The sequence below is a fragment of the Schistocerca cancellata genome, chromosome 1, assembly GCF_023864275.1.
Source record: "Schistocerca cancellata isolate TAMUIC-IGC-003103 chromosome 1, iqSchCanc2.1, whole genome shotgun sequence".
Classification (NCBI taxonomy): domain Eukaryota; kingdom Metazoa; phylum Arthropoda; class Insecta; order Orthoptera; family Acrididae; genus Schistocerca; species Schistocerca cancellata.
The window spans coordinates 1,122,294,931-1,122,309,692 of NC_064626.1; the positions used below are offsets into that span (position 1 = coordinate 1,122,294,931).

Below are 14,762 nucleotides of genomic sequence, written 5' to 3' on the forward strand. Positions count from 1 at the left end.
GTTTTTCACACCACCTAGGGACGTAAACCTACGTATGTGACATAAATTTCAATTTGATACGTCTACCCGTTTTTAACATCTACATCTACATGGTTACTCTGCGATTCACACTTAAGTGCCTGGCAGAGGTTTCATCGAACCATTTTCATACTACTTCTCTAACATTCCCCTCTCGAATGGCGTGTGGGAAAAAGGAACACATAAATCTTTCCGTTCGAGCTCTGATTTCTCTTATTTTATTATGATGATCATTTCTCCCTACGTAGGTGGATGTTAACAAAATATTTTCGCAATCGGAAGAGAAAGTTGGTAATTGAAATTTCGTAAATAGATCTCGGCGCAAAGAAAACCGCCGTTGTTTGAGTGACTGCCACCCGAACTCGCGTATCATATCAGTGACACTCTCACCCATATTGCGCGATAGCACGAAACGAGTTGCCCTTCTTTGCACCTTTTCGATGCCCTCCGACAATGCGACCTGGTAAGGATCCCACACCGCGCAGCAATATTCCAGCAAAGGACGGACAAGTGTAATGTAGGCTGTCTCTTTAGTGAGTTTGTCGCATCTTCTATGTGTTCTGCCAACAAAGCGCAGTCTTTGTTTCGCCTTCCCAACAATATTATCTATGTGGTCTTTCCAATTTAAGTTGCTCGTAATTGTAATTCTTAGGTATGTACTTCAATTGACAGCACTTAGATTTGTGCGATTTATCTTATACCCAAAATTTATCTCATTTCTTTTTTTTCCTTTTTTAGTGCCAATTGCCACTTTTTGCACCATACAGAAATTCTCTCTATATCATTTTGTAATTGGAATTGATCGTAGATGATTTTACTAGACGGTAAATTACCGTGTCATCTGCGAACAATGTAAGAGGGCTGCTCAGATTATCACCTAGATCATTTATGTAAATCAGGAAGAGCAGAAGGCCTATGACACTACCTTGCGGAACGCCAGATATCACTTCTGTTCTACTCGGTGATTTACCGTCTGTTACTACGAACTGTGACCTCTCTAAGAGGAAATCAGGAATCCAGTCACACAACTGAGACGATACTCCTTATGCACGCAATTTGATTAATAGTCGCTTGTGAGAAACGGTATCAAAAGCCATCTGGAAATCTACGAATATGGAATCGATCTGAGATCCCTTGTCGACAGCACTCATTACTTCATGGGTATAAAGAGCTAGCTGTGCAGCACAAGAACGATATTTTCTTAATCCGTGTTGGTTATGTATCAATAAGTCATTTTCTTCAAGGTGATTCATAATGTTCGAGTACAGTATATGCTCCAAAATCCTACTGCAAACTGAGGTCAGTGATATGGGTCTGTAATTTAATGGGTTACTCCTATTTCCTTTCCTGAATATTGATGTGACCGTTACTACTTTCCAGTCTTTAGGAACAGACCTTTCGTCAAGTGAGCGGTTGTATATGATTGCTAAGAAAGGCGCTATTGTGTCTGCATACTCTGAAAGGAACCTGATTGCCATACCACGTGGACCGGAAGACTTGCGTTTCTTAAGAGATTTCGGGTTTTTGGCAACACCTAAGATATCTACTTTTATGTCACTCATGGTAACAGCATGTTGGACAGACAGGCAGACAACCAAACGGACAACAAAGTGATGCTGTAAGGGCTTCGCTTTTACCAAATGAGAGACGGAATCATAAAAACAGTGCGTTCAGAAAGCCTTGGAATTCGCGGGACCTATACAGGGTGTTACAAAAGGTACGGCCAAACTTTCAGGAAACATTCCTCACACACAAGTAAAGAAAAGATGTTATGTGGACATGTGTCCGGAAACGCTTAATTTCCGTGTTAGACCTCATTTTAGTTTGTTCTTCCACCTACGCTCAATGGAGCACGTTATCATGATTTCATACGGGATACTCTACCGACACAACATGTGGTTCATGCACGATGGAGCTCCTGCACATTTCAGTCGAAGTGTTCGTACGCTTCTCAACAACAGATTCGGTGACCGATGAATTGGTAGAGGCGGACCAATTCCATGGCCTCCACGCTCTCCTGACCTCAACCCCCTTGACTTTCATTTATGGGAGCATTTGAAAGCTCTTGTCTACGCAACCCCGGTACCAAATGCAGAGACTCTTCGTGCCCGTATTGTGGACGGCTGTGATACAACACGCCATTCTCCAGGGCTGCATCAGCGCATCAGGGATTCCGTGCGACGGAGGGTGGATGCATGTATCCTCGCTAACGGAGGACATGTTGAACATTTCCTGTAACAAAGTGTTTGAAGTCACGCTGCTATGTTCTGTTGCTGTGTGTTTGCATTCCATGATTAATGTGATTGGAAGAGAAGTAATAAAATGACCTGTAACATGAAAAGTAAGCGTTTCCGGACACATGTCCACATAACACATTTTCTTTCTTTGTGTGTGAGGAATGTTTCCTGAAAGTTTGGCCGTACCTTTTTGTAACACCCTGTATATTACCTGACCCGATATCGATAACCGGCAAATATCGTCGAGATTCTCGATTCCCAGGATGTATGAATCATCTATTTATATAATTAAGTTTCTACGAAACCCTCAGTTTTTTTCCCCTGCAAGCTAGGCCCAGCTCGGAACCAACGGAAGTACCTTTGCAAATGAAAGTGAAAAATTACCTTCCATCCCAGTCGGTTGAGTAAGATGTTTCACGAGTCGATGGATGGGGAACACTACCCCGACTACTTGATTTTTAAAGATAACGCCGCAGCAGCCCCCATTTACCATCAGTGTTTTAGTGGTCACGGCTGCATCTTCTCGTGGCGGGAGGTCTCCTCAGAGCAACTGGCTGGCGTCCAGTGGGTTGCGACAGCCTGTGACTATTCCTTCAGCTCCGCTTGTTGCCACACCACTCACCACTTACCCTGCCGCGTAAAGCGTGATCAAAATGCGACCGATCTCTGCAGGTGAAGCTTCATTACACAACACATTCCAGTTCCGTTGTAATTTCCCATCACATTCACATGGCATTCAAGCCACCTTAAGACGTGTTACAGCACGTAGTAAAGTTCTGGTTTTTCGCCTGTATCTGCCGAGCGCCGTGTCATCCTCTGCCAATGGCGCCATCGAAAGCGGTATGAGAGCTCATGTCGTCAGTACACCGGTCTCCCTTTCTTGACCTTGGAACCGCTACTAATCGGTCGGGCAGTTCCTCAGTTGGCTGAGTGCATGAGTGCACCCCGTACCGGTCCTTCCACAGAGGAAGAATCCCTGGAAGTACCGGGAATCGAACCACAGTCCCCTGCATGGGAGTTAGCCGCGCTGACCACTCACTTATGGAGGCTGACTGCAACATAGGTTACTTAGCGATTAATGCTTTATACTTTAATTATTCTTTAGATTTATTTTATCCCGTGTTCAGAAACTTAAAATTAATTTCATACACTATAAACGATATTTTCTTTTTAATTCTGCAAATATTTAAAAATTAAAGTAGCCGATGTCACTAACGCACAGCTGTTTGGTAGGGCTCAAGTAGCTATTCCTGATTTTTCAGATATTAAAAAGTGGATTAATGCAAACAATTATTACTGGTAAACCCTTTACAATTAGGCGGCCGAACCTGCCGCTTGAAGTCTCCCAGCCAACAATGCCACATGACTTTATCTTTGGTTCTTTCTTTCTATCTTTTTACCGCGCTAGTTACGCTATATCATTTTTAGTACAATGCATACAATTTATTCTCATTTTAGACCGTTGTTGGAGTTCATATTGTTTCTACATATGCTGCCTGAGTGGGTGTTTTTTGCCTCTCTTTCGTGGCACCTGCCACTGTGTGTCCTCAAGATATTGTGCCTGCTTCATCACGCAGAAATCTACAGATACATAATACATCGTTCACAGGGTTTCTTCATGCTATGCTTATAAATGCCTCATTCTTAAATAAAACTAAATTAATAACTAAAAAACTAAAAGCAAAAACCTAAACCATCGTATCGGAAGACTGGAAGGTGGAGACCGTTACCCACGCATAAGGCCAGACGACCATTGGGACGAAGGGCAGCGTAGGAGAAGCTACGTGACAAAGAGTGAGCGCGCAAATGGAGACGGCTCCTTGGCCACTAAAGCGCAGTACTTTCTTGTGAAGGGATGGCTATACACGCGGATATTAGCGCAGAGTCGGATTTTGAAGAGGAAACGTACTGGTGGATTGTATAAAACCTCATAACGATAGAAAGCAAATACATCAGCATGACAGTATGTCAGGATGAATTCGTTTTCACGCCTGAGTTTTCTGATAAACAATTTCATAACTCTTGTTTCGATCGGAGGCAATTTCACGAGGTTCACAGGCTCATGCTGAAATCTACTTTTTTCGAAAGTTGTAATGCGGCAATACTAACCGAAACTGAAAAAGAACTGGCAATTTTCTTGATGTACTTGTTTTAATTACTTACAATACACAGTATACGTACGCGATGGGCAAAAGAAATTTGGCCCAGAAATTATTTCATGCACCTAAGATAGGCAGCCCCACTTACATCATCCTTAGTTATTTTCATACCTCGTCAGCAAGAGAAAAACAAGAATATCATGACCAGCTTTAGAAAATTAATTTGAAGAACTGATGACAAACTTTATGCGTTACGTACAGCAGCATAATTTGAAGACAAACGCATGGGGTAATAATTGGCAAGGCTCCCGGAAGGAAGTGCGCCAATGTATCACGGAGACAAGATAAGAGCAATCCGTAAAGGAAACTGCCTACAGAACACTTCTGCGATCCGTTCTTGCGTATTCTCTAGTCCTTAGCATCCCTATCAATTCGGACTAAAGCCAGGAATTGAGAGACATGCTGCTGCATTCGTCGCCGGATGGTTCAACCAACACGCTAATATTGCGGAAATGTTTCGTGAATTCAAGTGGGAATCCGTGCTTGGAAAATTTAGAGCTCCGGCATTTGTGACAGACTGCAGAACGATTCTACTATCACCAACGTACATCTCGCGTAAAGATCGCAAAAAACAAGAGAAAGCCGTGTTCGTACAAAACACGTAGACTGTCAGTCCATGCACCGTACAGTGGCTTACGACGTACGTCTGTGTACGAGGGTTGGAACTTTAATAGTGGCAACTATTTCTTTACAGCTCGTATGAAATAGATACGTGTTTCAAACTTTTACAGACCTTCAAAGTAGTCACCAGCATTGTGTATAACTAATTGCCAGCGATGTGGAAGTCGTAGGATACTCTTAGCAGTGCCAGTTGTGTTGACAGTTCGAGTGACGAATTTGTAGCAGTTCTGAAGCGAATGCCGTGAAGTGTTTCCTTCAGTTTATAAATCGAGTTGAACTTACGAGGCCGGCCGCGGTGGTCTAGCGGTTCAGGCGCTCAGTCCGGAACCGCGCGACTACTGCGGTCGCAGGTTCGAATCCTGCCTCGGGCGTGGATGTGTGTGTGATGTCCTTAGGTTAGTTAGGTTTAAGTAGTTCTAAGTTCTAGGGGACTGATGACCACAGATGTTAAGTCCCATAGTGCTCAGAGCCATTTGAACCATTTTTTTTTTGAACTGACGAGGGCTTAAGTCCGGGGAGTACAGTAGGTGATACAGCGCTCAGCAGCTCCATCAGTCAAACAAATCAGTAACATCTTGCACTGTACGTGGTTGAGCATTGTCCTGCAAAATGATGGTCAGGTCCTGCAGAAAGTGTCATCACTTCTGTCTCTATGGGGTTCATTTTTGGAACACAACCTACGACCAGCTTAGAGACAGAAGTGATGACACTTTCACATAACATTCCGGAAATGGACTGGCCTGCCGAGAATTCCGACTTGAATCCAATGGAACACCTTTGGAATGAGTTAGTTTGTCGATGTCGCCCCAGCTCCCAGCGGTCAACATCAGTACTTTCTCTGGTTCTGGCCCTGGAGGAAGAACAGGCTGCCATTCCTCCACAGGTATTCAGAGACTTCATGGAAGGTATCCCCAGTACTGTCTCTGCATCCGAAGAGGGTTTGGAAGGCCCAACGGTACCGACCGGCCACCGTGTCATCCGTAGCCGCTACTTCTCAATCAAGTAGCTCCTCAGTTCGCCTCACAAGGGCTGAGTGAACCCCACTTGCCAACAGCGCTCGGCAGACCGGATGGTCACCCACCCAAGTGCTAGCCCAGCCCGACAGCGCTTAACTTCGATGATCTGACGGGAACCGGCGTTACCACTGCGGCAAGGCCGTTGGCATCCCCTGTGCAGTTCAATCATAAAGGCAAAGGGTGGACATGCTCCAAATTAATCTCTACTAATAGTTGTTGAATACTTAAGACCAAATAGTGTAGGTAGTAATTTAGTAGGGCAGCTAGGCCAATTTACCGCCATGTTTTCCAAAAAATGGCGCTGAGCACTATGGGACTTAACATCTGAGGTCATCAATCCCCTAGAACTTAGAACTACTTTAACCTAACTAACCTAAGGACATCAGACACATCCATGCCCGAGACAGGAATCGAACCTGCGACCACCATGTCTTTCCAGTTACGTCACAGCAGGTAGAGCTTCGACGGCATACACCCCCCCCCCCCCCCCCCCCGAAGTGTGAGCCACAAAAGCGCTCGGTCTTCTGCTCTACTTTGCGCCTGACCTTCGCCAGGAAGGCAGGCAGGTTTGCGTCCACGGCGAGGCCGGACACACCCACCATAGCTCATCGATTACGCCGGCGGCGGCCGGCGAATGCGGCGTGTAACTCAGTTGCCGACCCGCCACCGGACTTTCTCAGACTCGGCCGGTAAGTTAGCGCGTGTTTCCTCGGCGGTGCGCGTAAACAGCCGCGGGCAGTTCCCGAGAAGCGCCGCGAGCGCTGAAATAAACTGGCGGATGGCGCCTGCACAATATCTGCGCGGAACTAGGCCACCGCGCAAACTAGGGGCGCCGAGCGCAGACTGCCGGCGGATACGGTGCAACGCAGCGTACACACTTTCCTCGTTTTACTGTTTTTGCTTCCACACCAACTTTCCCTTCAGCAGTCGGGCACAAAATGCGTGGTTCCCAAGAAAGAGAAATATCGCAAAACAAAAAAAGTTATGTGGTAATAAATTTTGACAAAGTGAAATGTTAAACACAGCTTGCATTTTTTAAATGTTGGAAATACGTCGAAAGTGGTTCCTGCCTCTTTCTGACTAGTATGTTCTAAGTTAATGACATATATAGAAACCACTAATCACGTTTCACGAAATTTATTTCCATCTGTTACATGTCAGAGGAGTATGTGGCGAATGCTGACATCAGATATATAGGGTCACATCCTTTGTTTTTCTTTTAGGCGCAGTTCTAGCTGAGGCGACGTTGCCTTAAAGCTCGCGCGACGCGACGCTTCTCCGTGCGACAATCGCGTTCCCACACGAATGATACGATAAGCGACAAGTCGAAGGAGATAGCAATAGCCTCACTTCTGTTGTGTCGCTGCCGGTCATGTCGCCGATAATCTCCAAATATATATCACATATTTACTGGATGCTGGAAAGATGAATCGCTCTACCTCCAGCGTTAAAAACCATTGCGATACGTAAGGTACATTTCGTATGCAGCAATGTATGACCTAAATTGAACCAAATGTAAACTGTCCATCGACTACATGTTTCACTGAAAACTTTGGCCGAGCGGAGTGGCAGCGTGGTTTGAGGCGTCATGTCACGGACTGCGGGGCCCCTCTCGCCGGAGGTTCGAGTCTTCCCTGAGGCATTGGTGTGTGTGTGTGTGTGTGTGTGTGTGTGTGTGTTGTTCTTAGCATGAGTTAGTTTAAGTAGTGTGTAAGTCTAGAAACCGAAGACCTAGGCAGTTTGGTCCCTTAGGAATTCACACACATTTTGTAAGTAGGCGGTTTAGGTTTTTATGTTGGTAACGTCACGTAGCGCTCTCTATGAGAATCACTGGCTGTGCTGTGTGCAGTCTGTGGCTGGTTAGCATTGATGGAATATTCGATATTGCAGTGTTCGGCAGCTGTATGTGAACAGCGCGTAGCGTTAAGCAGTTGGAGGTGAGTCGCCAGCAGTGGTGGATGTGGGGAGAGAGATGGCAGAATTTTAAGAACGGACGATCTGGACGTGTGTCCGCCAGAAAGAGTAAATTTGTAATACTGGATATCATGAACTGATATATATATTATGACTTTTGAACATTATTAAGGTAAATACATTGTTTGTTCTCTATCAAAATCTTTCATTTGCTGACTATGCCTATCAGTAGTTAGTGCGTTCAGTAGTTACAATCTTTTATTTCGCTGGCAGTATTGGCGCTCGCTGTATTGCAGTAGTTCGAGCAACGAAGAGTCTTGTGAGGTAAGTGATTCATGAAAGGTATAGGTTATTGTTAGTCAGGGCCATTCTTTTGTAGGGATTTTTGAAAGTCAGATTTAGTTGCGCTAAAAATATTGTGTGTCAGTTTAGTGTTGATCAGAATAAGGAAAGAGAGTAATGTCTGAGTACGTTCAGTTTTGCTCAGCCGTTTGAAAATCAAATAACGTAGAGGTTTATCAGCACAGTAATTCATTAATTTTTCTAAGGGGAGGTTTCAATTTGAACATATTGAAAAATTTTCGAAAACATGCGCTGCGTCTTACTTAATTTCGAAGTAGCACAATAACACTTGGCAAAATAGAAAAGAAAACCAGTTCATTATCAAGATGTGATATCAGATTATAAGACGCAAAAATTCAATTTTTTTACGTAATACTTCCCATAAAACTGAATGAGAAAGTCTGCATAATGGAGACCGCACAAACCTTAAAAAAAGCCGTTTTTAACTTTTTTAAACGAAGAGTAAAAGCTTTATTGAAAAACTAACTACAAAGACGCATGCAGAATTGTTTCATCTACATAAAACATATTTTTTAATTACTTAAAATTTCCCTCCATGTGCATCGTATGATACAGTTACGTGGAGCAATCGGCAATCCGTATTGCGCCGGGAGAAGCGACAATCATATCGGTGTTGTATCGCTGTCGTCCCAGAGTTTCTACGTGCTGCACCAAATGCGTTGGTTCTGCATCGTATCGCGAGCCGCATTGCGTATCGTATCGCATATCACATTGACAATTGCATATTACCCACTTGAAAATAAGAACAAATCGCGTAGTTGACGGCGAACATGTTGCCATTTAGAAAATTCAATGAGACTCCAATTTCAAAACAAGTACAGTTGTCTCTGTACATCCACGTTCTGACGACATGGTGCCACCTGGTACGACATCTGTTAGTATATCTTTATAGTAGTAGGGAAGACACCTTCATATGTGTTTTGAAATCTTATTTTTATTTCAATCGACTTCGGTGTTCCATTGAACACTCTTCAGGCCGCTCCATGATTCCATGGCATCACGTTCATACCGGGTAATCATGATTATACACCTCATAGAGGATATAAGAAATCGATGCCAGCTACACTATGTAATCAAAAGTATCCGGACACCTGGCTAAAAATGACTTACAAGTTCGTGGCGCCCTCCATCGCTAATGATGGAATTCAGTATGGTGTTGACCCTTCATGACAGCTTCCACTCTCGCAGGTATACGTTCAGTCAGATGCTGGAAGGTTGCTTGGGGAATGGCAGACCATTCTTCACGGAGTGCTGCACTCAGGAGAGGTATCGATGTCGGTCGGTGAGGCCTGGCGCGAAGTCGGCCTTCCAAAACATCCCAATGGTGTTCTGTAGGATTCAGGTCAGAACTCTGTGCAGGCCAGTCCATTACAGGGGTGTTATTGTCGTGTAACCACTCCGCCACAGGCCGTTCATTATGAACAGGTGCTCGATCGTGTTGAAAGATGCAATCGCCATCCCCGAATTGGTCTTCAACAGTAGGAAGCAAGAAGGTGCTTAAAACAGCAATGTAGGCCTGTGCTGTGATAGTACCAAGCAAAACAACAGGGGGTGCAAGCCCCCTCCATGAAAAACACGACCATACCATAACACCACCGCCTCCGAATTTTACTGTTGGCACTATACACCCTGCAGATGACGTTCCCCGGGTATTCGCCATACCCACACCCTGCCATCGGATTGGAACATTGTGTATCGTGATTCGTCATTCCACACAACGTTTTTCCACTGTTCAAACGTCCAATGTTTACGTTCTTTACACCAAGTGAGCCGTCGTTTGGCGTTTACTGGCGTGATGTCTGGCATATGAGCAGACGCTCGATCATTAAATCCAAGTTTTCTCACCTCCCGCCTAACTGTCATAGTAATTGCAGTGGATTATGATGCAGATTAAAATTCCTGTGTGATGGTCTGGATAGATGTCTGTCTATTACACTTTACGAACTTCTTTAATTGTCGGCGGTCTCTGTCAGTCAACAGAGGAGATCGGTCTGTACGCACTCCAACATCACATCGGAAACAGTGGAAATAGGGATGTTTAGGAGTGTGGAAATGTCGCGCACAGGCGTATGACACAAGTGACACTCAGTCACCCGACCGCGTTCGATGTCCGTGAGTTCTGCGGAGCGCCCCGTTCCACTCTCTCACGATGTCTAATGACTACTGAGGTCGCTGATATACAGTACCTGGTAGTATGTGGCAGCACAATGCACCTAATATGAAAAACGTATTTTTTTAGGGGTGTCCGGATACTTTTGATGACATAGTGTATGTTGAATCAAATGGCTCTGAGCACTATGGGACTTAACTTTTGAGGTCATCAGTCCCCTAGAACTTAGAACTACTTAAACCTAACTATCCTAAGGACATCACACACATCCGTGCCCAAGGCAGGATTCGAACCTGCGACCGTAGCGGTCGCGTTGATCCAGACTGTAGCGCCTAGAACCGCTCGGCCAGTCCGGCCTGCTATGTTGAATCACTTTTACCGTTTATGGTGTAATAAGTCTAGTTGACGTGCCGCTTCCCTTCAAACCGTGAGTGGTAGGCTGTGGCTAAGCCATTCGCCAGCAATAACATTTCTTCCAAGAGCGTTACTCTCGCAAGGTGTGAGAGAGGCCTGTTAAGTTTGAAAGGTAGGAGATGAGGTGCTGGCGGAAGTGAATCAGTGAGGGCGTGCCCGGGTAACTCGGTCGGTAACACGATTGGCGGCGAAAGGCAAGGTTCCGAGTTGTTTCCCGGTCTGGCACACAGTATTAATCTGCCAGCAAATTTCATGAGTTGATTTTGTTTACAACGACAAACATCTGCGTGAAATTTCATCCAAATCTGTGTGAGTCAAATTCATTCATAAAATGACAATGCAGTTTTTTCTGCAAGGCTTAAAAGCACACTAAAGAATTTTTTAAATTTTATTGTAAGACTCTGGCCACGTCATCTGTGCTCCCATTTCAACACATACGTTAACGTGTTTAATCTCTTGTTTGCTGGTACAGTGACAAAACCCGCATTAGGATTGCATCTGTATCCTTTCCGCGTATGGACTTCAGGTCTGAGTTGTTCCTGTTCTTACTATGTGAGTGCGAAGCTTTCGTGAAGGACACATTTGCACCATACTTCCCCTAGACGGATATGTGGAACAAGCAAAGATTTTTATTTCGACTTCGGTTCGAAATGCCCAGAGAAGGAAACAGCTAATTGCTAAATTAAGAAACAAAGTGTTTAAAAATAAACACAATCTGTATAGAAAAGATCCTCCGCTCGACCCATTAATAGAGGTAACGTTCTTCACACACTTGCTGTTACCTCACAGGGAGCTAATGCTCATCTTCTAAGATGAGCCGTATCATACTCTGCCGCTGCATACTGCTATTCGGATCAATGTGTTCCCACTAAGAAGATACACTACTGTCCATTAAAATTGCTACACCTAGAAGAAATGCAGACGATAAACGGGTATTCATTGGACAAATATATTATACTAGAACTGACATGTGATTACATTTTAACGCAATTTGGGTGTACAGATCCTGACAAATCAGTAACCAGAACAACCACCTCTGGCCCTAATAACGGCCTTGATACTCCTGGGCATTGAGTCAAACAGAGCTTGGATGGCGTGTACAGGTACAGCTGCCCATGCAGATTCATCACGATAGACGGCCGAAGTGGCCGAGCGATTCTAGGCGCTACAGTCTGGAGCGGCGAGACCGCTACGGTCGCAGGTTCGAATCCTGCCTCGGGTATGGATGTGTGTGATGTCCTTAGGTTAGTTAGGTTTAGGTAGTTCTAAGTTCTAGGGGACTGATTACCACAGCAGTTAAGTCCCATAGTGCTCAGAGCCATTTGAACGATTTTCAAATGGTTCAAATGGCTCTGAGCACTATGCGACTTAACTGCTGTGGTAATCAGTCCCCTAGAACTTAGAACTAATTAAACCTAACTAACCTAAGGACATCACACACATCCATGCCCGAGGCAGGATTCGAACCTGCGACCGTAGCGGTCACGCGGTTCCAGACTGAAGCGCCTTTAACCGCACGGCCACACCGGCCGGCTAACGATCAACACGATACCACAGTTCATCAAGAATAGTGTCTGGCGTATTGTGACGCGCTAGTTTCTCGGCTGTCATTGACCAGACGTTTTCAGTTGGTGAGAGATCTGGAAAATGTGCTGGCCAGGGCAGCAGTCGAACATTTTCTGTATCCAGAAGGCCCGTACAGGACCTGGAACATGCGGTCGTGCATTATCTTGCTGAATTGTAGGGTTTCGCAGGGATCGAATGAAGGGTAGAGCCACGGGTCGTAACACATCTGAAATGTAACGTCCTCTGTTCAAAGTGCCGTCAATGCGAATAAGAGGTGACCGAGACGTGTAACCAATGGCACTCCATACCATCACGCCGGGAGATACGCCAGTATGGCGATGACGAATACACGCTTCCAAAGTGCGTTCACCGCGATGTCGCCAAACACGGATGAGACCATCATGATGCTGTAAACAGAACCTGGATTCATCCGAAAAAATGACGTTTTGCCATTCGTGCACCTAGGTTCGTCGTTGAGTACACCATCACAGGCGCTCCTGTCTGTCATGCAGCGTCAAGGGTAACCGCAGCCACAATCTCCGAGCTGATAGTCCATGCTGCTGCAAACGTCGTCCAACTGTTCGTACACCTGGTTGTTGTCTTGCAAACGTCCCTATCTGTGGACTCAGGGATCGAGACGTGGCTGCACGATCCGTTACTGCCATGCGGATAAGATGCATGTCATCTCGACCGCTAGTGATACGAGGCCGTTGGGATCCAGCACGGCGTTCCGTATTACCCTCCTGTACCCACCGATTACATATTCTGCTAACAGTCTTTGGATCTCGACCAACGCGAGCAGCAATGTCGCGATACGATAAACGGCAATCGCGACAGACTACAATCCGACCTTTATTAACGTCGGAAACGGGATGGTACGCATTTCTCCTCCTTACACTTGCCATCACAACTACGTTTCACCAGACAACGCCGGTCAACTGCTGTTTGTGTATGAGAAATCGGTTGGAAACTTTCCTCATGTCAGCACGTTGTAGGTGTCGCCACCGGCGCCAACCTTGTGTGAATACTCTGAAAAGTTAATCATTTGCATATCACAGCATCTTCTTCCCATCGGTTAAATTTCGCGTCTGTAGCACGTCATCTTCGTGGTGTAGCAATTTTAATGGCCAGTAGTGTAGTTATACAACTCAATCAATCAAAGCGAATAATTACGGGCTGTATTCGGAGTACAGATACCCTGTAGATTCCAGCTCTCGGCAACATCCCACATTCAGCTCTAAGAAGATCAGAAGCTCTCCTGAAAGGCTGGAACAACACTCAGTAGAATCCTCAGCTACCCGTTGAAGAGATATTGCACAAGCGGAACCCCAGCGCTTGAAATAAAGGAAACCCGTTGTGGCTTACACTAAACCAACTTATTGGGTCTTCTTTCACTGTATCTACTAATGGAAAATCCAGTGGAAGCTATTATCAGTATTCAAGAAACATCTAGTTGAGAACACTTCCATGCGGATATAAGGATTCACCCTCACCAGACTTCATTTGAGGCTCAGGAACCGCATTCGAAACGAACAAATGGCTCTGAGCACTATGGGACTCAACTGCTGAGGTCATTAGTCCCCTAGAACTAAGAACTAGTTAAACCTAACTAACCTAAGGACATCACAAACATCCATGCCCGAGGCAGGATTCGAGCCTGCGACCGTAGCGGTCTTGCGGTTCCAGACTGCAGCGCCTTTAACCGCACGGCCACTTCAGCCGGCTATCGAAACGAACAACTCAGATATCGTTACCCAATGCACAGGTAAGAATGACCTAGTCCTGCAAACTGTAAATGTGGTGCCTCTTTACACGCAATGTATCGTTTCGTTGGTATCTTCTTCGTGCGTATAAAGGAACGACAATGGACATTCACCACGCATCGGTTGAAGCGATCAAATGGATCGACGAACTTGACCTAGAAATCTAAGACTGTATGAGATTGTGATAGTGCACATTTTTCCATAAGTGTTGTATGTATGTATGTATTTATTTATTTTCATCGTATGAAAAACAAATAAAAGTTGTCTTGTGACAGCCAGAGCGAGAGCACCAGCAGCAGCGAGTACTGTTTGTATAAAGCGTTTATTTTGCATTTTGTTTACGACCTTCCACTAAGGAAGGGATTCTATTTGTGTTTATCTGCTCTGCATAGTAACTAACAGTTCTTGATAAAACTTTACGTAGTTTTCGTGTTAGATTTCTTAGTGTTTTTTTGATCGTTTAGAACAGAAAGCGCCCTAAAACCGTCTTTGTTTGTTTCGCGGCCGTTAGCCACTAGTCACTTGAATCAGCAGTTGTCTTGTGACAGCCAGAGCGAGAGCACCAGCAGCAGCGAGTACTG

The 14,762-nt window shown here is 45.1% G+C and overlaps 1 protein-coding gene and 1 pseudogene across 8 annotated transcripts in view; both read right to left on the reverse strand.

Moving 5' to 3' along the window:
* LOC126092418 (sorbin and SH3 domain-containing protein 1) overlaps positions 1-14,762 on the reverse strand; it is a 1,056,812-nt gene that overhangs the window by 411,703 nt on the left and 630,347 nt on the right. The gene's annotated exons all lie outside the window — the stretch shown is intronic.
* LOC126103915 (5S ribosomal RNA) lies at positions 6,081-6,198 on the reverse strand (annotated as a pseudogene).